Source organism: Marmota marmota, unplaced genomic scaffold (genome assembly GCF_001458135.2).
Source record: "Marmota marmota marmota unplaced genomic scaffold, marMar, whole genome shotgun sequence".
Taxonomy (NCBI): Eukaryota; Metazoa; Chordata; class Mammalia; order Rodentia; family Sciuridae; genus Marmota; species Marmota marmota.
The window spans coordinates 10,521,979-10,539,922 of NW_026000048.1; the positions used below are offsets into that span (position 1 = coordinate 10,521,979).

The 17,944-nt window shown below is 39.8% G+C and overlaps 1 protein-coding gene and 1 long non-coding RNA gene across 20 annotated transcripts in view; both read left to right on the forward strand.

Annotated features, from left to right (window-relative positions):
• Celf2 (CUGBP Elav-like family member 2) overlaps positions 1-17,944 on the forward strand; it is a 788,139-nt gene that overhangs the window by 516,001 nt on the left and 254,194 nt on the right. The gene's annotated exons all lie outside the window — the stretch shown is intronic.
• LOC125619580 overlaps positions 1-17,944 on the forward strand; it is a 38,698-nt gene that overhangs the window by 9,728 nt on the left and 11,026 nt on the right. Inside the window, exon 3 of the long non-coding RNA XR_007351118.1 lies at positions 1-17,944. This exon is cut by the window's right edge and continues 11,026 nt beyond it. This is a non-coding gene — a long non-coding RNA (uncharacterized LOC125619580).

The window sequence follows — 17,944 nt, forward strand, 5'->3', positions numbered from 1 at the left end:
TGCACTTCTGAGTTGCAATACTGCTGGACACTTATGGGTTCCCCCGTATGCCAACTTTCAGAGTTATGGAAAATTCAACTAAATGCCACTTAAGACATGGTTATTCATAATTTAAACAAGCCCATGCAGCCGTCTTTCCACAAGGGAGGATCATTCCTGAGGTTGTACTCTTTTCAGGTTCCTGTGCTCTACACCCCGCCCACCAGTTCCCTAGGGCTGTATTCCAGTTAGCAGTACTCTCTGCCTGTAATGTGGCTTTTCCCAGTCACTAGAAAATGTCAAGAGGTATAGTTGAACTGTGGAGGCTATTAATCTCCACGACACTGTCAAAGGAAAGAGTAGAGTTTCATAGCTGCAGGTTATTAACACTACTGACAATGGAAAAGTTGACATTTTTCTTTTCTTTGCATCTGGACTCTTGCCTCTTTTAAAAATAAATCGGCAATGAACAGAATATGAAGCATTTTTTGCTGTTTCAATATTGCACATACAACAATGATGAGAGGTGAAACCAAACCTATATTTTATAATCAGATTTTTGCCTTCCTGAACAGAGGGGTTTCTCAGGTTGCCTTCCTGAACAGAGGGGTTTCTCAGTTACTTTGCATAGCATAACTTTTAATTCCAGGGTGGTTATCTGTGATGGTAAATGTTTCAGTGCCAGCAAGTTTTGCTTTCGAGTTTATCCCCTCCTCACCCCCCACATAAGGACTATTGGCATCTGGAAGGAGTTAGATCACCCTCATTTGACAGCAATATTACGCTTGTTAAGATCCACTGAGCTGTGAAAACACATCCATAAAACATCTAAGGTAGAATTTAAGAACACAGCCTTTCTCCTCTCTCTTCTTGAGGGGTAATCCAAACTTTTTAACTTGATATATTACAGAGCACTGTCATTTTCTGTTTCAGCCAATCTGGTTCATATTCACTGACTGTAATTAGGAGTGTAGGTGTGTGAATTAGTTGGCTTAAAAACTCCAAAGCGTGCACACACGTAAATGTGTTGCATGTAAATGTTCTGAGTACAGAATACCTAATTTGAGTGAATGACAGGAAGCACAACATCATTGAAATTGTCAGGAAAACAGAAATTAGGTATTTTAGAGCCCTGGGTGTTTTTTTTTTTTTTTGTTTCTGCATGCTGCCTTCACGTATTACAAGCCAGAGAAGCTGCAAAATATGTACAGAATTGAGTGGGATCTTGGGTGTAACCGATTACCATGAAAAATTGGCAAGAGGGAAACCACTTCTTGTTTTCTGCGTGTTCTTATGTAACCTTGAACAAACTGTTCTGTTTAAAAAAAAAAATGTCTTTACTTTTCTCTTTCTGGGGGGAAAAAAATTGAACTTGAGCCTTCCAAATATTTTTGATAGTGTATTCCCTCCCTCCCACCCCCATCAGAATTCCCCAAGTGTTGGATTGCAGATGGAAGTCTGGACTGGGAGTCTCAGCAACTTGACTTTGAGCGATATTTTAACTATGTAGAAGATTACGGCATGTTCAAGGGTGCTGGATTCTATCACTGCTTTGCTCTGCTTTTTTCTTATGTCAACAGGGTTTTACTAGTCTACATTCCCTGTTTGTGCTTAATCATTTTATAGTGGAAATAGATCGGGGAGAGGTTACAGACAACATGTGTGGAAACCGTGAATTGCGATCTCTGATTTTCTCTATTCCGAATCGTTCAATAAATGCCTTTATTTGGTTCCAGGAATTTCTTTGCTCTTTTTCTTCCAGCATTTTGGTTCCTGCCTCTCCTGTCCTTTGCTTTGCTGATCTCCTGTTTTTCCCCCCAGAACTTTATCATTTCGTTTCTGCGTCTTTCCTTTTCTGTACTCCTTGATTCTTTCTGCACACACTGAGGCTCATAGAATTTGAAATAGGAAGGTCCATAGAGATGCCCAGGTTTTTGTTTTTTTTTTCCTATAATGACTTGCCTGCTTCCTTGGGGTAGTCTTTTCGTTTCTTTGAATGGGATGTGAATGCACTCTGGGTAGCGTGGAGCAGGAAGTGCTTACAGAATGTGTCGTCACAGTTGGGAGGAGAAGAATAGACTGTCATATGCAGGTCCTCAGGAGAACATTGCCAATATGGAGGACTGGCAGTGTGCTAACCCATCTCCATTGCCTGCACGCTTACTCCTGGGTGTAATAAACACTAGTGGGTCACACTGGCCACCTGTGGCCCTGTCAGGTGCTCAGGGGCTGCAGAGGCAGGTGGCACTGGAACGGCTTCATCAGGGTTTGCAGCTCAGCTGGGCTGCCACAGCTTTCCTGCTCCCTCTGGGTTTCTTGACAAACTGGCCTCCTGCTAAGGGCAGGGAACCCAGTGGCAATGGGAGGAGTTAATGAGCCACAGAAAATGTGGCTCTCTGAGAACAGAACATTGTTTGTGTCCCGAACTCTTTGTCCCTGAAGTTTTCAGAGAAATCCAGCGTAAAGGGTTTAAAAAACATCCTGCTCTTGTTGATCTCTTCTGAATGGTAAAAGAAAATGGAACATTTAAGAATCATTAAACCACATTGTGTGGGTATTCAGTTGGGCTTGGGTTTTAGATACTTTGGGGACACACATGAGATGATTGTCACTACAGAGAGGCAGAAATTAGGACGAGTAGAGGATGTTTGTGTTCTCAGGAGCTGTCCTCCCTTCAGCCTGGAGTGTTGGTGCTGCTGGACTGTATCAGCTCCTACTAGGGGGCCATTTCCCATTGACTCAGAGCTCTGTGCAAACACTTCAAATGCGTTCTTCATCCACCACGATCTTCTTTCATACTGGGCTGAGCATTTGGTTCTGCAGAGCCTATCTCCACCGTCCCTCCTTGATCCTGGCCTGTGCATCCCAACATCACCTCTCTTGTCCTCTGGGAGCTTGTACCAGCTCTCCTGTTGTATGTCCAGGCCCATCCCTTCCATCCAGCGTGGCCAGATCTGTTGTCTTGAGGCCTTTCTGGTGGCTGCCCTTACCTGCCTGACATTCATATCTCTGCAGACTGTTCTCTTATCCATCGACCCTCTCCTGCCCAAACCCTCACTCACTCCACCAGGGACCCTGTCTCTCACCTTCCTGACTCCTGCCTAAAGCATTCATTTATGAGGGAAGCCGAGATGAATAAAACCCCAAACACTGAGAGAACCTCAGCTGTTTTCTAAGACTAGATATGTTTTTAGCAGTTGGATCAAGGCACAGGGAAGCTGAATGAATGCTATATGAGCCCTCATTACCTTCTTTAAAGCATGGGGACAGTTCTTCAGTCTGGGAGACGAACTCTTCAGAGGATTCTGAGCTAAAGTGCTATAGTTTTGAGTCTCTAGATTTTCTTTTAAAATATAATCTTTCTTGGAAATGTATGCCTTTTAGAGCTTTCTTTAAAGAAAATTTACATTGGAACCATTACAATGATATGGGTGCTCTCTTGAAAATATCTTTTCTACTGTATTTCATGCAAAATGCTTCTTTACATTTTGAATGTTGTGAACAACTGAAACACAGTTCTTTTGATTATCCACGTATGTGTTATTTGTGGAAGATGCTTAAATCCCACAGGATCCTTATTGTGACCCGTATTCTTTTGGGTTGGCTTCTCTGGCTCAGCTAGCTTAAATAAGATATAATAACCTAGCTAAACAGTGCATGTTTATGAAACTCACATGATGTATCTTCAATCAGATACTGCACTTGACATCCTCAGTGTATACTGAATGTCTATTCAGTGACAAGATACCATATTGTGTACTATGAATTCAAAACAGTTGTGGTGACTGCTTTCATAAGGTCACATGTGAAAGAGACAGGTATTAGTCAAGTAATCACACACATATACAATTGCAAGCTCATTTCAAATGTTTAAAAAACGGATTTGATTTAATTGGGGTGGAGCTGATTAACGAAGATTTCTCTGAAGACAACATATTTGAGCTTCATATTGTCTTCTGTATAGGATTAACCATACAACTTTGACCTTAGCTGCTTCTTAAGACTAAAGATTTTTGTTCTCATATGTGTCATGAGTATAAATATATATATGTGTTTATATATTTGTTAATATTTTATTTTTTTTAAACTGGATGTGTAGACTCTTTAGGGGAACCAGTAGAGACTATTGCCTTTTTTCCCCAAGATATTACAAAATTTTAGATAATCTAGTTTTTTATTACTGCTATCCAGCTTTGCATGATCCAGACACCTAAGATTTAAGTTTTTCTGTCATGTTACCAAACTGTAGTTACCAGAGTGGAAAACAGAAAATAATCATTGTTTTAAGGACCTTGGGGTTATCAGATGACCTTCACCCCATTCAAAACCAACCAGCTCCATATTTAAAATTGAACAGCTAGCTGCAGATGGGTAAGACGGAATTCACTTTCTAACTTTTAATGGTCTTGTGTTTAGTTGACACTTCTCTGATTCTTTACAAACTTCTCTGACACAGTAACCACATAAAATGTTGCCCTTTACAACAAAAGCTCTTTTTGACTCAGTGTCTTGGTCCTAGTAGCAACTCTGTGAAATAGATGGCCCTGGTGTTAGAGTGGAATTCAGAGGAGGAAACGAGCCTGGGAAGATGAAGCAAGTGGATTCAGGGTCCAGAACTAATATGTCATTGTAGTAGAGGGCTTCTGACTTCAGAATCTGATGTTTTCCTTATAGTACTGTATGGCTGTTCCCCACAAACTCTTCAGAGCTTAGAGTTGTCCTGAAAATGAAATTCCATGTTATACTATTTAACTTGCCTCTTGATTAGAGCCTACTTTTTAAAAATATGTATTATCTTTTTTAATATAATCTTGTAGTATTGAGGCCACTCTTTCAAGAAATTTTGTTTTATCAAAAACCAAGGTCATAACAAAGTAAGTTCAATTCTCACAGGGTAGAGGAGACCTTCAAAAAAAAAGCATTTTATCTATGCCTTTAAATCATGAACCATAAACACATAATTATGTGACACATTCTCTGGCCATTATTATTATTATTATTATTATTATTACAGTCACTTTCCCAACAAAATGTCACACAGCATCCTTTTATTCCTTAGAGCAACTGTTAATTAGTTTTCCCTTAATAGACCATCTCTTCAGTTAAGTAGATGGAATGCCCTGATCTCCTTCAGTGTTTCCTGGTGCACAGTTCCTCTCTTGTGTACCACCATTGGTACATTCTTTAATCTGAGAGGCACATCTATGGAAATAAAATGCCTTCAGATGCATTCAGCATCAGTTTTACCTGTGTGTTGTGGCTGGATTAGGAAGAAATATCTTGTTTTCTTTTTTTTTTGTACTTTTTTTTGTAGGCTCGAAGAACTACTCTTTTGGCACCAACCAATTTCTATCCTTTTTATTTTAGGAACACGATAATCAATTTATTTGAGTATTTGTGGACATACTTCAATTTCTCTCTATTAGTTCCTCTTGTCTGTGCGTTTGGCAATTCTGCTTATAGGTTCTATTAATGATGATATTATGAATACTGGAAATTATGTTAGGTCATTTGGGAAAATAACAGTAAATATCCCATTTGAATACTCTCCAAACATAGCCGTAATTAATTTTGATATATAATTGCTAATATCTTTAGGAAGCAACACATTCTTTGGCTTCTCTTATCAAGTTTTAAGGTGTGAAATCATGTACATGAAAAAATTGGTGTTGAGCCTGGCATATAGGAACTGCCAGATAAATGCTCTTTATGGGTGCATGGCAGTAGTCATAGGAAACAATATAGTTACACAACATCATCCGGAGGAGGACAGTTGATATTTAGGGCAGTGGTTCCTAGACTCAGGGAAAACATGTAAAGTGTATATATTTTATTATGATGAGACATTTAAAAATATCATCGACTTTCCTCATAATTTTCAAAAGAAGTAGAAAATAGTGTGTAATAATAAGACCATCTTTTAACTAAAGCAGTTTTGACTCATGAAATATCTACCTTATCCTTATTGATCTCATTTTACAGTGCACCAGAAGAAACCCTTTGGTAGGCCTGTAGTCCGTAGACAGGTACTGACTGTCTTGGGAAATGTGAAGTTCAAGTGAAGGTCAGAACAGGAGAGTTGAGACTATTCAGGGAATTCTCCCAGCTTCCTTTTCTGGCATATTCTATGAGATACAAATCTCTAAGCTACCGTACATTCTGAAAATTGATTGAATTATGGACATTACCATAATGTCATAACCTATATTCCATGTGTTTATATATCATTCATGCCAACTTCCTACTGCCCAGAAAGACTGAAAAAATTTGATGAGAAAGGTATTAACTCATGGTTCACTTTTTTCCCTAGTAGGCATGAATACAGGTGAAAGACACATTCACATGAAACAAGTAGGTAGATTGTACCCTGTAGAAAGCATTTAAGAGTCCAAGCTGACACACTTTGTCATTCTATATTTTGTACAGAGTTTCATCATAATCAGAGCACTTTATAAACTGGATCCAATTCCTTTTTCTCCCAAGTTTCTGAATCAGAATAACTGAGAAAGAATAATGGAGACTCTTGGCTGATGAAATGCAGTCATTTTATGTGGAATAATTTAACTAGAGATCTCAATACGCTTATCTAAGTGCATTTCTCCTCTCAGAAATATTTTTTATTGCAACTACTGCATGCACTTGTGGGTGGGTAAGTGGGACAGATGTAGGCACATCTTAGATGCTTTAAAGAGTTGTCCTAAACTTGATGTTCTTCAGATTGGGATCTGAAGAGGAAAGCTTTTTTTTTTTTTCTTCTTCTTCTTTTTTTGGTACCAGGGATTGAACCCAGGAGCACTTAATCCCTAAGTCACATATTCCCAACTCTTTTATTTTTATTTCTTTAAAGACAGCGTCTCACTGAGTTGCTTACAGCCTTGCTAAGTTGCTGAGGCTGGGCCTTGAACTAGCAATCCTCCTGCCTCAGCCTCCCACATGGCTGGGATTACAGGCGTGCGCCACTGTGCATGGCAGTATGACCCAATTTTGACCCCAGTTCTCCCCAAAACTCTTAATAGTGTCTGCAAAGTATGGCACATTCTGAGGACTAAGGGAAAATGGCATAGCCACCATCTCAAAAGCTCTTTCATGTGAATGTCTGCTTCCTTTTCCCCTCTCCCCATCTGGAGTATCCCCTATCTAGCTATTTCTAAAGGTTCCTTTTCAGTCCCAACTGCTGTATTATTTAAATCCCATCTACAGCACTCACTACAAGCAATGCTCAAATCTGCTTTTGTATTGGAAAACAAAGCTTTAAAAGCAACCAGGGGAGCCACACAGAAGAGTAGTGATTTTGTGACAATGGCCTAAATCCAAGAAATGCATTTAGAAAGAGTTTTTGTTTGTTTTAAAAGAATTGGTTGCAGCATGTTTGTCCATTGAAAATGGAGAATCCTGAGCCCATGCATGGATAAAACCTCTGGAAACAGCAGTGGGATGTGTGCACCATGATGCCCTATATTCCACCATCCTGTAGGATTCTTGAAAATGCAATTTATAATCATACAGATAATTCATTCCACATATAGAATATGCTCTTTTGCAGTCCATAGTGTTTGGAGGGTCATTCTGTAAATGAGGTGGTGGTGTTCTTGTAGGACATGAATGGTTATATGTTTTTATAAATAATTTCTACCTTTTCAGAAATGAACAGCTAAGGGCTAGGGGGCAAAGCTCAGTGATAGTGCACTTGGCTAACATGCATGAGGCCCTGGATTCAATCCCCAGCATTGGAGGGGAAGAAAAAAAAAGAGATAAAGACATAGCTAGGAGGAATAGGTAGCAATAGCATGCTGTGTAGTTTGTAATCAGTCAGGTAGTAATGATTTATTATATAAGCTTCTCAGCATGGTGACAGTCTTTGTGCAAGGTAAAGTATGAGATGCAGTTATAAGCATAAATTCCATAAAATGCACTGATGATGCAAAAATAAGAGAGAGATGCTGTAACTGAATCTTTAAGGAACCCTCGGTAGGAAGGAAGGTGTTTTGAATTGTGTAGGAAGGGAGTCAAGGATTATACCTGTAAATGGTAAGAATGAAATGTTGACCCAGAATGCTGATTTACTGCTTGATAGAAGCCTCACCAAATTTGTAAGAGGAAGCACAGTTGCGGGGTTCATTTTCATTAACATATTAACATGACCACTAACTAGTGTTAAAAGAGGCCAAGACAGCCCTAAGAGCCAGTGTCAGAAAAAAATAATTTTGATTGATCAGTGTGTTCTAATCAAAGTCTAAAAGGACATAAACATTAGAAATAACTATAAACTTAAGCCAAAAGCAAAAGTCATAAGACTAGGGGGATTTCACACAGTGGTGGGCAAGGCCTGAAGGAGTGGGCTCCAAGTTCAAGCTTCACACCACACACTTCTGGAGGAGGAGGGGTTAGAACCAGTGGAGTGAGGTGTCCAGTCACCTGCTTGCAAATGGATTCCGAATCCGTGGGCCTCCGGGAAGCCGTGCTGCGAAGATTGGTGAGCAGCCGTTCCTGGAGGCTCCGGCACCATCTGCGTAACAGGGAAACCGTCTGCCCTGATGAAAAATCAATCTCAAGAGGCAATAGACGCAGCCCCTGAAATAACAAGAGGCCACAGACCTGACTTTTGCAAGATGCCACAGTAGCTAATGAGCCAGTATGGGTCAAACGAAGTGTGCCCAGGCATGAGGGCCTCTGGGAGGTGGCAGGTGTGTGGGTGGGAGCAGCAGCCAGAGGCCACGAAGCCTCGAAGCTGCAAACCCACCACCCGTCCTGTTGCTCTGCAAGCTTGGCCCTGGCCAGCAGATCCATGATCTTGTGAGTGCCTTGCAGTACAGCCAGGTAGTCATCCGGAAGAAGTTTCCATTTTGCTAAATGCTCATCTATACAGAGAACAGGGAGGTAAAGGAAAACCGTTAATGGCGTGATCAACAGCTGCTCAGCATGGAACTCTCACCAAGAAGCCCTGCATGGCCTTGTGGGCCATTTGAACTAGTGTTAATCCAAGGAGTGCCCTTGGCCTTTACAGATACACACACTGATTATGTGCTCAAAACCATTAACAAAGTCATCTCTCCCCCCCACCAATGTAGTACTTAAAAGCTGGCTTTTAGGATGCACGGTAGCGATGGTGATTGCCAGATTATGACTTGGGGATTATACGAGCTACCAAATATTTTTGTTTAATAGCCTGCCTCTCCAAACCCTGCCGTCATTCCTTTAGCTCATATTATTAGAAAGATACACTTAAAGATATTGCATCCAACAGGATTTTGACATTTGCCAGCAGTCTGCCATAAAGAGCACTTCTATTTAACAAGAGAAATTCTACTTTTTCCTCTTAGCAACACATGTTAAATTAAATGGTGTTTTTCTCCTTTTTTTTTTTTGTTGTTGTTTTCCTGTCTAGATTTTAGATTGCCTGAAAAGAAATAGAAGGCTAAGCAAAACGAAAATGCTTTACTCCCAGCCAAATGGGAATATAAGTATCTGAAGGAAAAAAAATAAATCTCTCTCTCTATTGAGTGTTAAAACCCTCTCTTTCTGGAGGCACTGGAGAATTTGGCACATTCCAGTAGTGTTTTGGTATTTAAATGCATTGCAAAAAACATAAACAAAACACTGGATGAGTTTAGCTTGAGCTTGACCATGTGATATCATTTTAAGTACTGTATTCTCTGCAAATTGTCCTCCTATAGGTAAGACGTGTTCAGCTGGAAATGTTCTTATGTATGTTTCTTTGATGAAAAAGACGCATTTTAAGGAGTTACATGATATTTGCTGCCCGCTTCACTTCTGTTGGCTTAAAAGAGCTCTCCTTTAATGTGTTGTATTGAAGGATAAAAGCATTATTTTTCAACAATCCATGCGAGCAAATTGGGTGCGGTATTGCTTACTGTCTGTATTTTGTATGTGAAACAATTAAGCTAGAGTCAAGGTTTAAAAGCCTCCTTTGGTGCCCTCCACGAGTAAACAGATCCACAGCTAGAATACAAGAGTTTGGATCCCATTTTACCACATGATGATGCTATTTTCGTGAATCAGCTAACATATGCTTTCCATTCCTTAATCTCTGACTTTTTCACTTGATTTGATTGAAATCAAATGTCTGCTTTAGGATGAGGATCGATTGTATGCTTGGGTTTATTTTCTTTACAGTGGACTTAATAATTTGATCTGCCTCATAGAGATGAGGGGAGATTTGAACCATCTTACTAAGGTGGAAAACAAATCATTAGAAGCACTTACTAACAGGTACTGGGGGAATGGGTTTTTTGTTTTTTTTCTCATAATGAGGGAAAGTATTTTGTTTACATAGCTCAGTCCTCCTTAATGTTCAGCCTGTTAGAAGGCGAAATTGGGTTAGATGTTGGGGACATGTCCCATGACTACTCTCATTTCTCTGCTTTGAAGATTTGAAGGCTTCTCTGGAGAACAAAGAAAAAAAAAGTTGTGCAAGTGCCATGAGCTTGTGGCCACACATTCCAAGATAAAAGCAGCCAGGATGAGAAATACAGTGGCTTTCTGTGGGCCAGATGGAGGTATGGCCTCAGGTGCTGTAGGAGTCCTCGAGTGCTTTCACTTCAGATCCTGGAATCGTTAGGGGCCCCCAGGCCTGTTTTGTTGGATATCTGAAATCGCCAACTACACTGCCCATCTTCTGACAATGTGCCTGAATGAGGGCACAGAGCCTCTGAATTTAAATGACTGGCATTTATCTGATTTAGTATGAGTTTCAGCCCTCAGAGGCTGAAGCTTGTCAGAGTAGATACACAGAAACAGGTGAATTGGCCACGGCTCTCTTTCTTGGCTCCTTTTGGCATAAAAGCTTATCTTAAATGCCAGTCTTTGAAATAAGAGGCTAGAGCTGAAAATGGCAGAGGAATAAAAGAAATAGAAAGTTCCTGAATTGATGCTGTTGATACCTCGTGAGCACAAGACAGTGCCATATTGGAAGAGTCCAAGTCTGGTTTGTCTAATCAAGTTGCTGAACAGCCCTGTGATCTCAGAGGGACCGACAGTTTTCCTCATTCTCCTACCTGAGATTGTATGGAGTATGCTTTGCAATTTGATGGGGCCCAGAGGTACCAAGTGAACCTCACTCAGAAACCCCAGGATAAGACAGCTCCAGGGATCCTTTCCCTGCAGAGTGGTATCTTTGTCATCCAAAAGGAATTTTGCACTCCCTGGGGAGTGAGTACCCTTATGCCAGACTTGGTTATTATAATAAAATAGCTAATTACAGAAACAGGATAATTTGGGACTGGTGTTCTGTGTAGTGGTGATTTCTCTGTGTTATTGGTGTTCCTATGTGTTCTGTCCTCACTGATGCAGTCTGGAACTCTCTGTGTTGTCACTCTTAAGAGTGTTGCCCTTCTCTGATGTGCTGGAAGTAGATTATTTAGAAACATGTGTGCTACATGTAAAGAGGCGGCTACCTGTTCAGTATCCACTCTCCATTTAAAATCTGCAAATTGATTTGAAATCATTAAACGAGAGATGCTGATTGGAGATGGTCAGGTGATGACAACAACGCTTCTGATTTTCCTATGAAACCTAGGCAACAGAAACATGCAAACAACAGCATTTAACTATACATCTTGTTTATTTTCATTTGAAGTGCTGCGGTGCATTAGGCACCATGCAGAGCATATTTATTTCAAAATAATCTGGGGTCACATTTTAAATCAGAGCATCATAGACATAAGGTCTGTTTCTTCACTTGCTATTAAATAAAATGTTCTTAGAATACACCAACAGATTTTTAAGTTTGTACATCAGACTCTTTGAAGTGTTACACAAGTATGGCAGGCATCTCTAAATAAAAAAAAAAAAGGTTATTACTTTTTCTTGTCAGTATAGATAAGACATTGCAAAAAAATGTTTAGGAATTCAGTATTGCATTGATAGATCGGTGGTTGTCATTTTTGTCTACATAGGAGAAACACCTGAGTAATTCTTAAAAAAAAAAGAAACTGCCTGGGTTCCTCTCTCCAGGTGAGTCAGTCTCTCAAGGTGGAGCCTGAACATCTTTTTTTTTTTTTTTAATTGACAGTAAGGGTAGGAAAAGATGTGTGCCTTCTGCATTCCATGTAGAGATTCTGACGTTCTGTGGCTTCTGCAGGACTGCCTTCACTGTGTGGAGCTGTCTTCACTCTGTTGAACTAGAGACTATGCATTCTTAAGTTTGCTGCACAGAAATACCTTAAGTATCTCCCCTATGTCAGGCCTGCCCCCACTGGGGAAACACTTGATCAGGCGATCCTCCTGGCACTTACATTCCTTAGTTTGGGCAAATGGTTATTTGAGTCTTCTTCAAGTTTTGATTACCACACAAACAGGATCATCTCATTTCATTGGCAGATTTAGACTGATTTTGTGGGTTTTTCAGATCAGTTCATAGTGCCTGACATTTTTTTTTTTTTTGCGGGGGGGGGGGGGTTCTTTTCAACTACATTCCATATTGGGAATAATTCACCAGTGCTGTGTGGTCATTTAGCCAACCAATTTGCTGCTTTATTAAACAACAACAACAACAAAATAACAACAACAAAGAATAACACAGTGCATTGCTTTTGTTTTTCTAGAACCCTAACTTCAAAGTTAAAATTAACCAGAATTTGCTTGGAGGCAGAAAAAAAAAAGTTCAGCACTATGGAAAACATAGTAGCAAGCAAGTAACATCTATTTTGCCATAGGGATACAGTTTAAAGATCTCAGGAATGGAAGATTTGAAATTATTCAGGAATTTTAACCTGTTATGCTTCCTAATAGTCACGGTCCCTTCTGCATTCTGATACCAATCTCTTCTGTTCTCCCCAATAATTATGCAAAATATTGATATATAGAGCATGAACATCAGGGATGACAAGCACATTCAACTAGGCCAGAGCCTCTTTACTGACCTAAATAACACTTCATTCATGAGATAATGTGACCTGCAGTCGGAGAGAGAAATCTGTTGCTGAGCCGGGGGAGCCTGGCATGGCACAGACTCTCCAGTGATCAGGGAATCATCTAAAATTAGACCAGGCAGAAAAATAGTGCAAAGCTTTACAGGCCTGGTCTCAATTTCAGGAATATTTCTTTCTTGAGATGTGTGTGTAGTTTGTCACCTCGACAATCCCTGGTAATCCTTTAATGCGCATCTTTATTAGTGTCAAGTGCCTTGCTACCAGAAGGAATAGTGCAATTAAGCAATTTATATCTTTAAGTTTTTTTTTTTCCTTGTTCATAACTTAGGGATTTCACTTTCTGTCAAAGAGGATTTCCTCTTTGGAGAGATGGTCATTATATCTTGGGATTTGGGGGTAGCAGTAGGCAGGGCAAACATTGCCATTATCTGTCCTAGAAATCAATGCCTATCCTAGAAGTTAACGTACTGTATTGTGTGTGCAAGTGTTAGTGTTATTTGTGATGACTTGCTTTTTTAAAATGTGAGATTATCATCTTGTTCCCCTCAAGTTTCTTCCAGCACATCTGATGGTGAATTCCTATACTGCTGAAAGGAAATTCCTTACCCCTGTAATGATCTCAGGCTGTTTTGGAAAGAGAGAGGTAGAAATCAATCCAAAGCACAAGTTAGTGTACTACCCAGGGAACAAGCTGATGTGTTGGTTAGCAGTTTTCTGGATCATTTGAATCCTAAGGGACTTCAGTTGTAGTTTTTTAATATGTCTGTGTCAGAGTGGGAGAAGGGTGAGGATGTGGTTTTCCTCTTTGAACCAGGAGGGACGAACTTAACTTCAAAATACTAGATTGTGGCTTTATTTGTGTTCATCAACTGTTTATGGAACATCAGTAAACCAGACAGACTGCCCTTGCAGCATGTACTATCTGGCGGGGGAAATACAAAAAAAGGAGACTTGTGTTAGAAGGTGCCCTGGGCTGGGGTCAGGTATAGCAGGAAAAGGGGACTTGGTGGGGGGAGGGCCCCAGTTTTGAATAGGATTTCAGAATGGGCTTTATACAGAAGGAGATACAGGTATGGAAAATAGGAGATAGAGATACCATGCATTATCAGGGGCCGCTGTCCAGGGAGAGGGACAGGCAGGGGTAACACTGACGAAGAGGAGGAGTGTGCCTGGCATGTTGGAGGAGGAGCCTGAAGACCAATGTGGAGAGGAAGCAGCTAGAGCCACAGAGGCAAAGCAGGGAGATCTGACCACATAAGGCCTTGCAAAAATTGACTCTTGCTCCCGTGCCGTGGAAAGCCTTTTGGAAATGATCAGAAAAACGATTGGTATGGCTTCACTCTGTGTGTAGGCCTTTATCCAATATTTGATGATTGTTTATTTTTAAGTTTTCTATCTTCTCTGGAACCCCAGGTTTTCTCCCTTCATTTTTATATCTCTGAAAATTATAACAGTAGCTAACGCTGGCAGTATGACGTGTGCTGACAATCGCGGTACACTGGTTCACCCTGTGCCCCTCACCAGAGGTTTAAACCGTATTATCTTCATTTTATTGGTGCAGATGCTGAGACAGCATAAATGACTTACCCAAGGACTTTGAGCCACACAGTGACCGTCAGTATTCCAAAACCAGGTAGTAGGCTCTTAAGTGTCAATCACAGTGGTAAAACACTCATGTCTTCCCCACCCTAAGTCATCCCCAGACTCTCTTGAGCACTGAAGCCACCTCTTCCTTAGGCTGCCCAGTGCCTCTAGTCCTGTCCGTGGCTGGCTGGGATGTGAGGTCAGCTGCATGCTGGTTGGGCCAGGTGGATCAATGTGTCTTGCGGATTAAGAGGGAGATCCATTGCTGCTTGTGTCAGTTTTCTGTCAGTCTTTATCAAATCATAATCTTCCAATTAGAAAGGCTTTCTGTGTGCTGGGAAGCAGAGGTAGGAGAAAACTAAGGGCTAGTGCTGGATCTCCTCCATCTCCATTGAAGCCACTGGGGGTGGATGTTGCTGGGTTGAAATAAAACAATCAGGGTGATGCTTTTCTTGGGTCTGCAGCAACTATCAAGTGGCTACAGGTAGAGATTATGAAGGGGGACTTGGATTTGTGAGTGACTTCACTCTCAGTTCCCTCCACCATCGAGTTATTGGTCATTTAATGTCACTCTGCCCTTTTTATGTCTATTAATGACCTCATGAATTTGCTGTTGCATTTTGAAAGGAGAAACCAGAGCCTCTAATAGAAATGTATGAGGTGTGATAAGTTCTAAGGAGGAAGTCATTAGAACCTCTTCAGAGACTACATTGAACTTGTACATATTCGACAGATTTTAAAATGGATTTCTTTGAAGTCATTGTACTTCTTGAAAACAAATATTCTGATAGCCCGTGAAAGTATATTTTTGAGGTAAAAAGGCAAGTTCCCTGTTGAACTTCCTTACCGAATTTTGTAAGTAAAACTTAACTTGCAAAGTTAACAGATGCAGCACATTTGCTAATATATTGGACGTGACTTTCTGCTTTCCAAGGAAAATGAAAATGCTTCTCAGTGCCCGTGTGGCGTTATATTCTACTTTTAAATCAAATTTTACACACAAGGCAAGGAGAATACAAGATTCTCAGAAAAATAAATAAATAAAAATAAAACAAAAACCAGAAACAACCCACGCAGAGAAACCAAATCTAAATATTGATTTAAACTGACTCATAGCTCTGTAGACAACACTACTTAGTACCTACTGTTTCCCAAGCAAGAAACTCCATGTTCTGGATGCGTGTAAAAGAAATAGAACATGCTTCCCTGGCGTGTTTCAGCGGCTGGAGGAGAAAGAACGCAGGGCAGAGTCGGATCAGGCAGGAATTTAAATCTCTCTCTTCCTATTTATTGGTTCTGTGACCTTGGGCAAGTTATTTAACCTTCTGAATCCCAGCTTCCCATCTGTAAAATGAGAATAGTAATAGCTATTCACTTGGTAAGATTTGAGAATTAGAACAATAAATGTAAACCACCTGACCCCAGTAGATACTTAGTAAATATTTCCTTCACTTATTATCAAGGCTAGTGGGGGATGTGGAGGATGAAAACACACAGTGATTGACACCCCGGCCGCCGGAGTGAGAACCCAGGGCCTTGCACATGATCTTCTACCACTGAGATACACCCCCAGTCCATATAGTGATCCCCTAGGAAAAATTATGAAGCGATAATGGGCAATTAACACCTGTTATTAGTTATTTTACATAATTTGGAGATTAAAACAGAATTGGATTTGGATTGGTTTCCCTCAGAAACCTGTTGAAACCTTATTCTATGCCATGGTTGATCCCTACTGTATGCCCTGCTTCATTCCAGGTGCTGAGAATACAATGGAGATCAAATTTGTAGTGTCTGCCCTCATAATCCTTAGTTTTGTAAGAAAACAGGCATTGATTAATTACACCAATAGGACCAGGAAATGTCAAAGTACAACTGTGTTTAGCGCTATGAAATTTAAGAAAAATGATGTGATGCAACTGTTTAATAGGCAAATTTGACCTAGTTAGGGAGACCTAGAAAACCTTTCTGGAAAAAAACAGTGGTAACAATTATTGGTATTTTCATGGTGAGAGGGTACCATTAACCTTCAATATACCATTGCACTCTTTTGGACCTTATTTTAGTTGAAATTTCTTTTTTTAGATACCTTAACTGATTTTAAGGATTGCTATTTCATAAGTGTTATCTTTCTGAGAGACTTCCAAAGGAAAAAGAAAATTTATTTTTAAGGGAAAAAAACAACTCATACTGTATATTATTACCAGGTGGTTCCATTGGATCTTTTTATAAAGCTAAGATGCATGGTGGCCTCTTAATGATCTTATCCTTCATATGTCTTGAAATATTTTCCTATTTCATCATCTGAGGAATTAGTTTATCTTTGCTCATCAGTTATTTGCAATACATTGGAAAAGACCAAAGTAGAAAGAAAAGGAAGAAAGATGGAGTCATCAGGATGAGGCAGTAAAGTTCACTATTTTATTATTATCCTAGAGTTTTCTCATCACATTAGCCACAGTTTTTAATCATCTCTCAAGAGGGTCTAAAAATTTGTAGACATCATCTTGTAACTTAATTTTAAATTATTTTTAAAAAGTTATTTTAGTTGAATACACTTGAGAATTTGTAATTTTTACCTCTTCCCCCATGCAAGAGAGAAAACTGATAACAATATCTTTCAATTGGACATAAATTCATAAGGTAAGGCAAGGCTTGGATTGTGGCTCAGTGTAGAGCACTTGCCTAGCATGTGTGAGGCCCTGGGTTCAGTCTCCCATACTGAGGGGAAAAAAAAAGATAAATGCAAGAGCAGAGTAGATTCTCTGTAGAGTTTGATGATAATGGTGAAATCTATACAACTGAAATATAAGACTGATTCTTCAGATGAAGATATATCATTGGATGGATTTTCCCCAATGAAGGAATCGGTCAATGAGTCAGCAATTCATTTTAAAGGACAAAAAGGAAACACGGATTTATTATCCAGTTAGTCATTCAGTAGGAAATACTTCATCCTACAACATTTTGCAACAAAAACCTGGGTCGTTCTGTTTTTGGTAAAAGGACATGAGATAGTATTCTTTCATCTCCTAAGATGAATGAATGTGCACCAAAAATTTACTTCACATGGTTCATGGGGGCAGGGGGCAAATGTAGGTGTGTATACAAAGGTGCTCGGTAGCAATACATGATATAGAAATGAAAGAAAATCATACCATTAATGCATTATCATTCTAAATGGTTTTACCACATCTAAAAATGAAAGTTTTCTATGATTATTAACGCAAGAAGATGGCTGCCCTCGTCAACAAATTACGAGCCATCAAAATGTTCAGAGATGTTTCATTTGATGGTTCAACTGCAACAAGAACCAGAAGTGATCTGTTAGAGATGTCTTTGAAACCTAGAATCAGGTTTTGCAGCATGGATGTGTTCCAGCTTCATTCTAGACAGTTGACAAACAGTTGCGTTGAAAGGACCTTGAGCCTTTAGGTATCTATAGCTTTAAAGTAAGGAAAATATGGAACAGATATTTAAATTTGCTGTTA